Below are 15,643 nucleotides of genomic sequence, written 5' to 3' on the forward strand. Positions count from 1 at the left end.
CCTATCACAATTCTATAATTATTTTTCTTACATTTAGACTACATATTCCTTGAGTCTTTATTTGAATGCATTTTAGTAATATTTTCTACAGAAAAAAATTGAAAGACAAATCATTGCTTCATCTAAAATGGTTGATGAACTATTTTACATTAGTATAATTTTTAAATTTGTGTTTTGCTTCATAACGTATTAGTATTGCCATATACATTTTTCAGATTACTGTCAAATATAGAAAGTCTTCTTTCAATTTCCTTTCTTATACAAGGTATATGATGTCATTGCCTGTCACATTTTCTTGTGTAGGAGCTACTCTCTAATCCTCTTTGAATTAATGTCACATTCACCAGTCTGTTAGCATAACCATATCTTACCAAAATAGTGAGCATTTTTTCTGTTCTTAGAAGGTCCAGGGGAAACGAGTGTTTATTTGCTTCACTGTAAATCTGCTCTCCAAGCCTGGGAAGACAAATCACAGTATTGGTTAATTATGTAAAACATTTAATAATCAGTACAACATGAAGAGTATCTCATAATCACGACCAGAACTGAGAACTAATAGAGCACATACTTTGCTGGAAGGAGAAAAGGATTGTCACTTAGCGAGATTTCTCACTTAGTAAGTGCCTACTCAGGCCAATGTGTGCCGAGTAATTTTATAAAAATGAATCAATCTATTTAACTATTCAATGGAGACTTTAAAACACCAACTTTTCAGGTACTAGAAATCTAATGGTTAACAAGACAGACTTGATGCCTTAAATTCTAATGGAGGAGACAGATAATAAGCCACCAAACATATAACTGCAAATTGTAACGAATGCCCTGATGGGAACCAACGGGATGCTATGAAAAGGAAAATTGAGAGGTGGGAGACCAAATTTAGATAGGGAAATCTGTAAAGGTTATTTAAGCTGACACCTGCAAGATGCACCAGAACAAGACACATGAAAAATGAGAAAAGCATTTAGGAGTCCTGAGACTTGCAGTATTTGACCCATGTGGGGGAATTGTGCTGGGGCAGGTGTGTAGGTGGGTGGTACGGCGTGAGGAGGGAAGCACAGGCAGCTCCCAGATAACTGCAGGCCTTGGAGGACAGGGCCAGAAGTGCTCTAAGTGCAGTGGGAAGCAATTGAAGGGTTGGACCCGAGGCTGACATGACACAGCTTTCATTCAGTCTACTGCATGCAGCATGAAGCTAATGAAAACAAGAGAAGGAAGCAGAGGGCAGCTTGGACTTATCCTAATAATTTAGGCAAGAGGTGATGGTGGTTTGGGCCAGATGATTAGGTGCCGATATGGAGTGGAGTGGCATAGAATAAAACACGAATTCCTAATGAGTTGAACGGGAGGCAAAGTAAGGGAGAAAGAGGATTCAAATTTGATTCCTGCATGCTGCACTTTTACTGGTGTGGAGATCAACTGGAAGTGTGGAATAGATTTTATTTAATCCTTACAGCAACTCTGTGAGGTGAGTGTTTTTGTACTCATTATATGTATATGAAATCAGAGAATGAGAGAGCTTTTAACTTCCCGCGGGTCTCTCAATTCAGAAGTGGAAGAATCTAAATCAATAGTTTCCTGGATTTATTGCTTTAAGAAATGCACATTTTGGGCCGGGCGCGGTGGCTCACGCCTGTAATCCCAGCAATTTGGGAGTCCGAGACGGGCGGATCAAGAGGTCAGGAGATCCAGACCATCCTGGCTAACACGGTGAAACCGCCTCTCTCCTAAAAAAAAAAAAAATACAAAAAAATGTGGCCGGGCGTAGTGGCGGGCGCCTGTAGTCCAAACTACTCGGGAGGATGAGGCAGAAGATGACGTGAACCTGGGAGGCGGGGCTTGCAGTGAGCCGAGATCGCGCCACTGCACCCCAGCCTGGGCGACAGAGCGAGGCTCCCTCTCAAAAGAAAAGAAAAACATGCACATTTTGAATACTCGTCTTTCTTCCTTTAAGTCTGTGGATATTTGGCATAGCTGATCTCTAAAAATACTTGAATCAAGCCTGCAAATGTGGAACTATTTTGTTAGAACCTCCTTTACTTCAGAATTTCCACTAGGGGGAGCTACCACTATGTGGTTTATTTACTGTGTACTTTTTTTTTTTTTTTTTTTAATAATTATGATAAGGTTAGTATTTACTGGTCACCCACAAACTTAATCTTAATAAAGTTCACTTTGTTATCTTTTAGAAAATAGTAATGCGTATTTTGTAAAAGAGCCTGAAATCTTAACCAAAAACTTCAGGAGTAAGAAAATATAGGAAGAAAAAGAAACTCATAATTTGCATAATGGCAACAAAGCATCTAAATTAAACTGTGATGGAAAAAGAATCTAAAAATAAAGCAAGACATGCTGTATGAAATTTGAAAGATGTCATTGTTATTAAGATTTATAAAATTATTTTGGTCCTGTCTTATTTGTTGTGCATTCTTATTCTTATTTTAAATGAATATTTAATACATATTTAAGAACAATTAAAGATTACCTTATAAACATGGTCCCTGAATCTCTGTTTCTTATAAAGGAATACATTATGAGAGACAAATATTTTCACCCATGGGGAGTTTCAGGAGCACGTGGAGCCTTACGGGATAAGTATATTCATTTAATAAATAACACAAAATAAGCATAATCATAATGTCAAGAACAACAATAATAATAGCAACCAACTGGGCACCAGTTGCTGTGCCATCACTCAACATGTAGAATCGTATGTAATCATTCCAATTATATTCGAAGTGTTGGTTTCAGATACAATGATGGGGCTGAGCTGGGTGTCCCTTCCCTTTGTCATGTGCTGACTCATGAAATGCGTTAGGACAGAAGCAGCATTGCAGCAGTTTTCCATTCATGCCATGGGAAGGTATGAATGATAAAGGCATCCCTCAAAGTGGAGTCCCTAAGGTATCAGTAAGTGAAACGTGTTTCTAATTTGGGGTTGCCTTTTCCCGGGGATCTTACATACAAGGTGTTGTGAGTTATTAAAGGTCCTCAGATTTCATGTCTTGCCTCCTGACATCAGATAAAGTGGCAAATGACATTTTTTGAATCAGCATTGTCCCATCACAGCAGATGGCCGTTAGCTCAGTCTACAGGGAATCAGCTTATTGTCTTCCGTATGAAAATAAGCAGGTCAGCATTCTAAATCCTGAAATGACAACAGGAAAAATAGTTCATAGGACTCTGAAAACAGCATGTGAAATAATCAAAGGGTAGGGGGGAACTTTCTTAACCACAAAATATTTGTATTCAGTATGCCTTAATATTTCTTTGATTTAGAGCACATGAAATAAATAGTTGTATTTTGATACGAAGGCCTGGGGCTTGTCAATATTTAGCTCAGGGGTCTGAATTCTGGCTGCACAGCAAAATCATTCTGGAAAAATGTTTAAATTTCAGATGCTCAGGCATCCAGTTAAGTCAGAATTATTTTAGTTGAAACCCAGGCATTCATCATTTTTTAAGTTTCCCCCGTGATTCTAATGTGTGGTGTTTCTAATGTATGACCAATTGTATAATAATTGCACAGTAATTTTATAATCCATTTCCCAAACTTTCATGTGATAGGAATTGCCTCGGGATCTTGTTAAAATACAGGTGAAGATTCAGTAGGTCTGGGGCAAAGCCTGAGTGTCTGCATTTCTAACACGCTCCCAGAAGATGGCGATATAGCTGCTGACACACCACTCAGTAATTGGCAATGCGGGTGGGCTTTGGTCTCCATACAAGATAGACACAAATCTCCTCAAATGCAGGGGTTCTTTCTGTTCATTTGCTGATCGTTATTGTTACTGGATGGTACAGAAGCTCTTGGAATGTTAAAACAAACAGAGCTGAGCTCCAACATATCTTTTTAGAGTCGTTAGCTTTGCACCAGAACCTTCTAAAGACTCTCTGCTTAATCTGTTTTCTTTATTGAACTCTGGGCCAACAGACATTCAGATTTTTGCAGGAAGGAGTTTATAAACTAATAAAGTGTTATAAATCAATGGAAGCACAAGATTGTGCCTTTACATTACCTGCCCAATTATTGTGTCACTAGTTATTGTAAGTACAATTAGGTTCATGGATATTTGACATGCTTTTCTACCAAGTCAGAAACTGTGGGGCAGGAGAAAGCCGAACTGATAGAGTGACTAACATATTCTGTTAGACTAGACTATCTGCACCACCAGAGCAGAGCCCGGTCTGTCCTGAACATTATTGCATGTTCCTAGCACAATATGTAATACACAATTAATAAATATGCTATGAGCTTTGAATACTGTATTTAATTTAGTCCTTCATATAATGTTGACTAACATGTATTGAATGGTTACCATGTGCCAAGCAGTGGTCTAAGTACCTTACATCTGTTTATTGATTCATTTACTATTTATAACAACCCAGTAAAGCAGATGACAATCTCCATTTTAGAGACATAGGAAGTGAAGCACAGAGAGGTCAAGTGATTTATCCAAGTTCACACAGTCATTAAGCAATAGAAACAGACATTAAATCCACTCTGGTTCCAGAGTCTGTGATCTTCACCAGTATCCTGTTAATGTTCATAACAAAAATATATGATAAGTACTATTATAACGTCACTCATTTACAAGTGAGGAAACAAAGGCACAGAGACTCTAAGCAACTTACCCAAAGTCACGTAGATAATAATTGATGAAACCAGGATTTAAACCCAGGAAGATTCAAATCCAGGTTATAAATCCAGAGCCTTTGTTCTTAACCACTAATTTATAGTTTCTCAATTAGCCTGTTAGTTAGAAACCACTTACTAGGTCTGAAAAGAGCCCTGAAAAAATGTAAGTGCCATAATCAAATATCAAACTGGAATTAATGGCAGAGGATGAGTTGAAACTCACATTTATTTTCTTTAAATTCTAAGTTCCTCTTCTCTTGGCTTTTGAAACCAATAGAGAACTTTGTCAAGTAATAGAAAATGCTTACCTCCAAAGAGCCTCATGAGAATCTTCTGTGAATTTAATTTCTCTTCTACATTCTTCTCCAGGTATATTACGGGTTGTTCACACTGTAGAGGGTAGACTAATGTCAAAAAATTAATCATATGATTCTGAAAGGCACATAATAACACTCCTTCCTCTGGAAAATCAGAACGTCTGCTAGGCCAGGAGGCTACGTTAGGAATCAGGGTAGAGGGGAGAGGCATAAGAGAAGGGTGGCTGGCGACACTGACTTCACCTGTGACAGGCCAGTGAATTTAGAGGTGGAATCATCAGCCTGCTTTTAATGACTTTCTTTTAAGATAAAGAAGTGGAAGTTTATGATGGAGGTATCAATTATCACTGACATTTGAGAAACTGGTTGTTCAGAAAGACACAGATAGGGTCCATGTCAGCTGGCAGTAACAGTGGGATTTTCCTTGTTGTTGTTGTTGTTTTAAGTTCTAAAAACCAACATATAGGACAAATTATAAATCTGGACTCTTAAATTGTCAGCTTTCTGTGAGTGGGTAGGAAAGGGATTCCTTGCTTTGTTTTTCTGACCTTCCCAGAAGAGCTTTCCATTTTAGCTTCAATGATAATGAACACAAACTGGGGTTAATAAATAGGTATACTTCCCCTGGCCTCTACACTCCTTCCAATTTCAGATCCATTTCACTGGCCATTATGTGTCTGGAGCAATAGGGAAAGAAAACATCTAAGTAAACCAGTTTCTTCTTTTGATCTGTACCATGCCTGAGAAAGCAGCAGGATAGGATAGGAGGTGAGAGGCATATTACTTTGCCACCTGAATACATGAAATTAGTCAACACTGGCATTTTTAAATTGAAGAAATTAAATGGTGCCATGGATCTAATATGCCATATCTATTTGCCTGCAAATATCCTTCTGGGAAGCTACAGTAGGTGGATGAAGTACAATAACCAGATTTCAAATTTATTACAACTTAGCACAATCTTTGGTTTTCTGGTAGATTTCAGTCGTTTAATAATAAAAGGTTTCTGGATAATGGATTTCGGTATGACTTTACTCTATTTAATATTACATTCATTCAACAACTATAGAGTGCCTACTGTCAAGCAATGGCCTAGGCCTTAGGAATACAGAGGTAAACCATACATATCAGGTCTCCTTTTATACATTTTACTTTCTTCACATTTTATCTCTTAATATAAATTGGCATCAATAGAGATTTATCTGTGTGGGATTTATAATGGCAGGCAAAAAAAAGTAGCAGGAAACAGATAAGCCCTGAAATCAGCAGACTTGGATTTATGTCCTGGGAACACCAGACATTTGCTCTATGTTTTATTAAGCAATTAACTTCATTTTTTCAACTGAGCATACTCAGTAATAAAAATGGGATAATAATACTTATTGTAAACTTTGGTGATTATGAATATAAGTAATTTGACACCAAACCTAAAACATATTTGGCACTAAATAATCATTCTGATAATAATAATAATCCTTAATATTTATATAGCACTGCCTATTTTGCCAAGAATTCTCACATACATTATTACTTTTGATTCTAATATATGTATATATATACGTGTATATATGTATAATGCCAGTATTTTATTGAGGATTTTTGCATCGATGTTCATCAGGGATGTTCGTCTAAAATTCTCTTTTTTTGTTGTATCTCTGCCAGGCTTTGGTATCAGGATGATGCTGGCCTCATAAAATGAGTTAGGGAGGATTCCCTCTTCTTCTATTGATTGGAAGGAATGGTACCAGCTCTTCTTTGTACCTCTGGTAGAATTCAGCTGTGAATCCGTCTGGTCCTGGACTTTTTTTAGTTGATAGGCTATTGATTATTGCCTCTATTTCAGAGCCTGTTATTGGTCTATTCAGGGATTCAACTTCTTCCTGGTTTAGTCTTGGGAGGGTGTATGTGTCCAGGAATTTATCAATTTCTTCTAGATTTTCTAGTTTATTTGCTTAGAGGTGTTTATAGTATTCTCTGATGGTAGTTTGTATTTCCATGGGATCGGTGGTGATATCCCCTTTATCATTTTTTATTGCGTCTATTTGATTCTTCTCTCTTTTCTTCTTTATAAGTCTTGCTAGCAGTCTATCAATTTTGTTGATCTTTTCAAAAAACCAGCTCCTGGATTCACTGATTTTTTGAAGGGATTTTGTGTCTCTATCTCCTTCAGTTCTGCTCTGATCTTAGTTATTTCTTGCCTTCTGCTAGCTTTTGAATGTGTTTGCTCTTGCTTCTCTAGTTCTTTTAATTGTGATGTTAGGGTGTCAATTTTAGATCTTTCCTGCTTTCTCTTGTGGACATTTAGTGCTATAAATTTCCCTCTACCAACCGCTTTAAATGTGTCCCAGAGATTCTGACATGTTGTGTCTTTGTTTTCATTGGTTTCAAAGAACATCTTTATTTCTGCCTTCATTTCGTTATGTACCCAGTAGTCATTCAAGAGCAGGTTGTTCAGTTTCTATGTAGTTGTGTGGTTTTGAGTGAGTTTCTTAATCCTGAGTTCTAATTTGATTGCACTATGGGCTGAGAGACAGTTTGTTATAATTTCTGTTCTTTTACATTTGGTGAGGAGTGCTTTACTTCCAACAATGTGGACAATTTTGGAATAAGTGCAATGAGGTGCTGAGAAGAATGTACATTCTGTTGATTTGGAGTGAAGAGTTCTGTAGATGTCTATTAGGTCTGCTTGGTGCAGAACTGAGTCAAGTCCTGGAAATCTTTGTTAACTTCCTGTCTCATTGATCTGTCTAATGTTGACAGTGGGGTGTTAAAATCTCCCATTATTATTGTGTGGGAGTCTAAGTCTCTTTGTACGTCTCTAAGGACTTGCTTTATGAATCTGGATGCTCCTGTATTGGGTGCATATATATTTAGGATAGTTAGCTCTTCTTATTGAATTGATCCCTTTACCATTATGTAATGGCCTTCTTTGTCTCTTTTGATCTTTGTTAGTTTAAACCCTGTTTTATCAGAGACTAGGATTGCAACCCTTGCTTTTTTTTGTTTTCCATTTGCTTGGTAGGTCTTCCTGTATCCCTTTATTTTGAGCCTATGTGTGTCTCTGCCCATGAGATGGGTCTCCTGAATACAGAACACAGATGGGTCTTGACTCTTTATCCAATTTGCCAGTCTGTGTGTTTTCCTTGGGTTATTTAGCCCACTTACATTTAAGGTTAATATTGTTATATGTGAATTAGATCCTGTCATTATGATGTCAGCTGGTTATTTTGTTTGTTAGTTGATGCGGTTTCTTCCTAGCATCGATGGTCTTTACAATTTGGTATGTTTTTGCAGTGGCTGGTACCGGTTGTTCCTTTCCATGTTTAGTGCTTCCTTCAGGAGCTCTTGTAAGGCAGGCCTGGTGGTGACAAAAATCTCTCAGCATTTGCTTGTCTATAAAGGATTTTATTTCTCCTTCACTTATGAAGCTTAGTTTGACTGGATATGAAATTCTGGGTTGAAATTTCTTTTCTTTAAGAATGTTGAATATTGGTCCCTACTCTCTTCTGGCTTGTAGAGTTTCTGCTGAGAGATCTGCTGTTAGTCTGATGGGCTTCCCTTTGTGGGTAACCGGACCTTTCTCTCTGGCTGCCCTTACCATTTTTTCCTTCATTTCAACCTTGGTGAATCTGACAATTATGTGTCTTGGGGTTGCTCTTCTCGAGGAGTATCTGTATTTCCTGAATTTGAATGTTGACCTGCTTTGCTAGGTTGGGGAACTTCTCCGGGGTAATATCCTGCAGAGTGTTTTCCAATTTGGTTCCATTCTTCCTGTCACTTTCAGGTACACCAATCAAACATAGATTTGGTCTTTTCAAATAGTCCCCTATTTCTTGGAGGCTTTGTTCATTTCTTTTTATTCTTTTTTCTCTAAACTTCTCTTCTCACTTCATTTCATTCATTTGATCTTCAATCACTGATACCCTTTCTTCCCCTTGATCGAATCAGTTACTGACGCTTGTGCATGCATCATGTAGTTCTCGTGCCATGGTTTTCAGCTCCATCAAGTCATTTAAGGTCTTCTCTATGCTGTTTATTCTAGTTAGCCATTCATCTAATCTTTTTTCAAGGGTTTTAGCTTATTTGTAATGAGTTCCAACATCCTGCTTTAGCTCAGAGAAGTTTGTTACTACCAATCCTCTGAAGCCCACTTCTGTCAACTCATCAAAGTCATTCTCCATCCAGTTTTGCTCAGTTGCTGGCGAGGAGCTGTGATCCTTTGGGGGAGAAGAGATGCTCTGATTTTTAGAATTTTCAGCTTTTCTGCTCTGGTTTCTCCCCATCTTTGTGGTTTTATCTACCTTTGGTATTTGATGATGGTGACCTACAGATGAGGTATTGGTGTGGATGTCCTTTTTGTTGATGGTGATGCAATTCCTTTCTGTTTGTTAGTTTTCCTTCTAACAGTTAGGACTCTCAGCTGCAGGTCTGTTGGAGTTTGCTGAAGGTCCACTCTAGACCCTATTTGCCTGGGTATCACCAGCAGAGGCTGCGGAACAGCAAATATTGCACAACAGCAAATGTTGCTGCCTGATCCTTCCTCTGGAAGCTTCATCTCAGAGGGGCACCTAGCTGTATGAGGTGTCAGTCAGCCCCTACTGGGAGGTGTCTCCCAGTTAGGCTACTCGTGGGTCAGCGACCCATGAGGAGGCAGTCTGTCCGTTCTCAGATCTCAAACTCCGTGCTGGGAGAACCACTGCTCTCTTCAAAGCTCAGTTGGAAATGCAGAAATCACCCATCTTCTGCATCACTCACGTTGGGAGCCGTAGACTGGAGCTGTTCTTATTCGACCATCTTCATCCACCCCATATCTTTAAATTAAAGGCAATAAATTTGGGTCAGCTTCACTTTAATCCAAATCCTCTAATGAATATATTTGATACCCATTTTAAAAGGTGTTTAGAAAAGGTAAATTTTTCTTCTAAATTGGCACAGGCCATCGATGAGAACATTATTGTGAGTTTCTGCCTCATATCCTAAAATAAGCAAAACTTAAATAAAAAGGCATACAGGATCTAATTAACATAATACAATGTTTTCAAAGAATTTTTGAAAAAATATATAAATAGAAAAACAAGAGAGGCTAATATTTTTCTGAAATTCCTTCTGTCACCCTGTCACTTTAGTGAGCATTTTTAACCCTGATGATTTTTCACAACTTGCTCAATTGTTATTTCCAGTAACTAGATCCAGGTTTACATTACTGATAAACAATGAGATCTATGCTTCTGGAAATTTTGACACTCAAAAGAATCAATTTCAGTCTAGAGTGGGTCTATAAATTCCATATATATATATTCCTGTTGTTTTTCATGTTTTGCTTTGTCATATGTAGAAGAAATCCATTAAAAAGCAAAGATCATTTTATGAAAATACATGAAGACAGAATATTTCACACTAACAGAAACTAAAAATCACCTGCACAAATCCATCATTTTACAGATGAAGAAATTGAGCCACAGGGATAAAAAGGACATTAAACTTTCTTGGGCATCTACTTACATGTCCTTGTGCTTTGCATATGCTTTTCTCATTAAATTAAATCTCCGTAATAAGTTTATCAGATTGGTACAGTATTACAATAGCAATTTATAGGTGAAGAAACTGGCACTAGAATGATTAAATAACACTCAAGTGTTGTAACTAGGATTTGGGTGTTATTTACCTAAATAGTTTTGTCACTTTATTGCATTGCCAATGTTTCTGATTGCACTTCAATGGAAGAGTCTCTCCGTGTTTGGTGGAGGAGCCCACAGGAAGATGGTCTGTTTGGAGAGCTGCAGGGTGATGTGCAGTGGAAGCTGAAAGAGTAAGAGTAGAAAGTGGGCCCGGTGGAAATAAAATATGTTTAAAGGACTGTTGTCCACAATTTGGAAATTATAGTCTATAATCTTTCCTTGAGGGTCAGAAACTGACCTATCCTGAAAATATGATGATTGTCTCAAGACTCTCATCATGTTTTCTACATGAATTCCATAAGACTGTTAGAAAGCCATTGAGCTATTCTGGAGCCTCTGTGTATTTTAGTGTTTATCCAGCACCAGCAGTGCTACTGCTTTATATATTATGATATCACTGGATCTTCAAAATAGTGCTGTTTTGTTTTACTTTATTTTTTAAATTTTATTTTGAGTTGAAAAATAAACACTGTATATGTTTATCATGTATTACACGTTGTTTTGAAATATATATTCATTGTGGAATGGCTAAATAGAACAATGACACTATTCTAGATATCATGATTGTTATTATTATTGTAATTATCATTACTACTCTCCAAGTGAAGAAACCGAGGTCAGTAGGATTAAGCAACTTTTGTCGGGTCATGCAACAAAATTGACAGAAGCAAGATTCAGATCATGTTCTCTGACTCCATCACCTACACAGTGACTTTGCCCCTCACTCAGAAAGACTGCCTGTGACTTACTATAGTTTGATTTTTATCATTCTTCTTTGAAACTTTAAAAACACATTGAAAAAATCTTATGCCTTTCTTTTTTTTTTGGCATATCTTTAACAGACATCAACATATCTGAGGCAATGGATGTAGATGTCACCAATTGACAGGTTTTCAGCTGGGTCATTTTCCTTTTTTTTTTCTTTTTTTAAAAGTATTTATTTATTTATTTATTTTTGAGACGGAGTCTTGCTCCGTTGCCAGGCTGGAGTGCAGTGGCACGATCTCTACTGACTGCAACCTCCGCCTCCTGAGTTCAAGCGATTCCCCTGCCTCAGCCTCCTGAGTAGCTGAGACTACAGACGTACACCCACGTGCCAGGGTAATTTGTTGTTGTTGTTGTTGTTTGTTTTTGTTTTTGCTGTTGTTGTTTTGTATTTTAGTAGAGATGGGGTTTCACCATGTTGGACAGGATGGTCTCAATCTCCTGACCTCGTGATCCACCCGCCTTGGCCTCCCAGAGGGCTGGATTACAGGTGTGAGCCACTGCGCCTGCCTCAGTTCAGTCATTTTCTAACACATTATTTTATAACCCTCTTATGATAATAAGGTCTTTGTTTTCCCTTTAGCAACACCAAAAATCATTTGAGTCAGGAGATCGAGACCATCCTGGCTAACACGGTAAAACCCCGTCTCTACTAAAAATAAAAATAAAAATAAATTAGCTGGGCGTGATGGCGGGCGCCAATAGTCCCAGCTACTCCGGAGGCTGAGGCAGAAGAATGGCGTGAACCCGGGAGGCGGAGCTTGCAGCGAGCTGAGATCGCGCCCAGCCTGGGCGACAGAGTGAGACTCTGTCTCAAAAAAAAAAAAAAAAATTAATAGATAGCAGTAAGCCTAATTGAAAACATTGAATGATATTTTGTAATACTTAAAGCTATCAAGTAGCTGAAAAAGTTATTAATTTTTTAATTGATTTTAAAATTATGTATTTCTAGAAAAGTTGAGGTGTGAAATAGAGCACCTCATATCTCAATCAGATGTCAAATCAGATTGAAAATTTTAAAGGTGTTTTTAAATATATTTCTGGGTTTTGTTCTTGCAGATGCTATTGTTTGGAAATAAATCTAAGAAAACAGAGCCTAACAGTTTGAGCCAAATTCCACCCATGCTCCATTCCCACCCATGTTGCCACCCTTTTTGTGTTCTTCATGGAAATGTCTCCTTTCTACTCTGAAATTACAGAGCCGCCTCTCTCTAGATGTTTCTGTTTTTATTCATAAACCTGAAAATTCTCTTGTGATATGAACACCCCAATGCCAACTGAAGAGGGGAATGGTTGAAACAGCAAACTTAAACATAATTGCTGCCACTGCTGTTTTTTGTCCAAATACGTGTTTCCTTTTCAAAATAAAGAAATGAAAACAAAGTGGTTTATTATTCTCGGTAGTAAATTGGTGGCGGACAGTAAGGTTGCATTTTCTCTTGTGTTGGCAATTGATCTTATGTGCACTGAGTTGTATATGAAAATGTTCTTGCTACCTAAGGAAAATGAGCTCTCATTATATAAATGAGTTTATTAAAACCCTACTGCCTTAGGCAAGTTGGCAGTTTTTTATCAATCTCCAAATTTAAACATCTCTAAAATAAGAAATGACAAAACATCTACAAGAGATGCTCCAGCTTATCCTGGCCCCAGATTAATTGACTCTCTCTTCCATGCTTTGGGGGATTATGACTATTAAGCAACATATCTAACTCGTTGACACTCAGATCATGTCTCTCTTTTACCAGCCTATGAGGGAGAGAAAATAAAATAGGACTTCTGGGTAGTGTCCTAATGGTTACTCACACAGATTGATCTCCTCCTTGAATCCGAGATTAGTTTTACCATGAGACTTGAATATTTTACTGAGGTTAGGGGTTAGGATAAAAGGGGGTCAATCATTCTTACTATCTTGTGTTGGGTGACATAAAATCATCCAACAGGTGAAACATGGGAGATACTTCTATTATCTCTCACTGCAGTGAGTAATTATCATTGATGAATAACAGACACTGATTTGAAAAGCACTCACCTTTCCACAGCCAGTAGGGCCTTAACAATTAAGAAAATGTTTCATAATATATCAGCGAAGGAGACAGCTTTTACTATGAAAACTATGAATAGCTTCCAAGCCACGTAAATGTGGGTTTGCTCTGAGCCTTTGAGTATCAGGAACTTGAAGCTGAAACACTTCTAGAGATCATCCAGAATTCCTAATGTTATATATGAATCTTCTCTAGGGTACTCTAGTCAATGGTTGTTCAAAATACACTTGAGTACCTCTAGAGACAGGTAGCCACACCCAGGATAGTTCATTTCATATTGGATAACTCTTAAAATTACATTGATCAAAATATTTATATGATATACTTTAGGATTTAATGTTTTAGATTATTTCCTATAATTTAAAAATAATAATCACTGATTGTGTTCTTTCTTCTTCTGGCCGAACATCACAAGTTGCATCAACCATTGTGTGTGTGTGTGTGTGTGTGTGTGTGTGTTTGTGAATTTCTTTTTACCCTCCAGTATATCTGTGTTTCTTTTTTTAATCCCTTTTTTTGTCTTGTTGATATTTATGAGGATCATTTTAAATTTCGCTTTGTAACGGGATGTTTTTTAGTAGTGAGCATTTCTGTCAGTATCACAAATAACCAGTGAGTGTCGCTGTTCTAACACAGACAAACACTTGTGGGCCTGTCATATAATGATCAACAACATTCTTGCATAAGCCATAAGCACTTGTAATTATGTGGAACACAGGCAGTGGGCTGAATGAATCAAGGGTCCTCTTAATCCACCCACATTAGCTAATGTAGACATTTCAGACAGATTTACTGGTGCCTTTTTATTGTCACTAGTCTACTTTAGTTTTCCAAGATGATAATTCATTTTGTTCTCCCTTCAAAATAAAAGACTGTCATTTTCCCCAAAATGCTCTTCCTACCACTCAACTTGTATAGTTTGTAAACAACTTTTTCTCTTGATTTCAATCATTCATTCAGTGGGTTACTACTACAAAGGGAAAGGCAATAATTCTGAGTATCCATCTGTACCAAGTTTCCTTCCGAGAACTCCATGTGTATCATTTCTTTTAACACCACAACAATGCAATGAGGGAGTCATTATTCATGCCGTTGTTTATATCAGGGAAAGGAGGCTGAGGAAGTTAAATAACTCGACTCTGGCTGACATAATCAGTAAGTAACAAATCTGATGTGAGAAGCCAAGACCATCTGACACCACAGCCCCATTCTTTCCACTATACCCTCCTTCCTATCTGTAGGTGGTGCCTGCAAAAACGAGGAACATAGAAACTAGTATCTCAATCCTTGAACATGTTGGGATTTCAACAGAATCAGTAGATAACATTTTTCTCTTCTCTGCCTGGATTCTCAGAAAATATTTGACAAATAGAATACTAGAGACTAAAAGACAGAGATCAAAATGTCAATTGTGAATTGATATAAGCTGGAAAATAGGACTTAGATATGTAGCCAAAGGAGCTTGCCTAAATTCCTCCCCTCATTCTCAATCTAATAGCTACCCACCCAGTAACTGACACAACTAGCGGATCCCAGGGCACCCACAAAGGGATGGACCACATACCAGGTGATAGCAGAGAGAAAACAGGCCAAAATGGACAGGAAAAAAGAAATTGCTGACCCAATGTTTCCTATATATTTTAAGCTAACAAATCATATATGAAGTGGATTTTTTTCCCCAACAGAAGTCCCTACACATGGAAATATGAGGGATATGGAATAACTGTTCACTGAAAGACTTGTGTTTTCAATACTTGCAATGCCAAGCACGGTTATTTCAGGCCTTGTAGAACTTGTTTTCATATAATTATTCTGAGTAATTAACCTTTTACTCTGAGTAAAGTGGGGCTTCATTGAATGAAAGGTTTTAAACAAAGGAGTTGTATTAGCTGAATTTCATTTTAATATCACCTAGCTCATGTCTACTCGTTTCCAAACCTAAATCTACTATCATTTTGGGCAATGGAGACAGTAGCAAGACCAAAATCATTTAGGGGATGTACAATAGATGGTGGCAGTGGAGATGGGGACAAGTCATGGTTAGATTTCGGACATATTTGAAAGTAGATTTAATGAGGGTTATGAGATAGAAGAGTCAAGATTTTTGGCCCCAAGCTTTTCTCCATCAATTGGAATGACAAAATAGTGACTGAATACAGTCTGGCAGCCAAGATCAGAGAGATCATTTGGGAATGTCAA

At 37.6% G+C, this 15,643-nt stretch overlaps 1 long non-coding RNA gene across 1 annotated transcript; it reads right to left on the reverse strand.

The window, feature by feature from the left end:
* Nucleotides 1-2,592: 2,592 nt before the first annotated feature.
* LOC115838616 lies at nt 2,593-4,995 on the reverse strand. Its single transcript, XR_004033663.1, has 3 exons — nt 4,948-4,995; nt 4,320-4,537; nt 2,593-3,148 (listed from the first exon to the last, which is right to left on the reverse strand). It is a non-coding gene; the product is annotated as an uncharacterized LOC115838616 (long non-coding RNA).
* Nucleotides 4,996-15,643: the final 10,648 nt, after the last annotated feature.

Source organism: Nomascus leucogenys, chromosome 15 (genome assembly GCF_006542625.1).
Source record: "Nomascus leucogenys isolate Asia chromosome 15, Asia_NLE_v1, whole genome shotgun sequence".
Lineage (NCBI taxonomy): Eukaryota > Metazoa > Chordata > Mammalia > Primates > Hylobatidae > Nomascus > Nomascus leucogenys.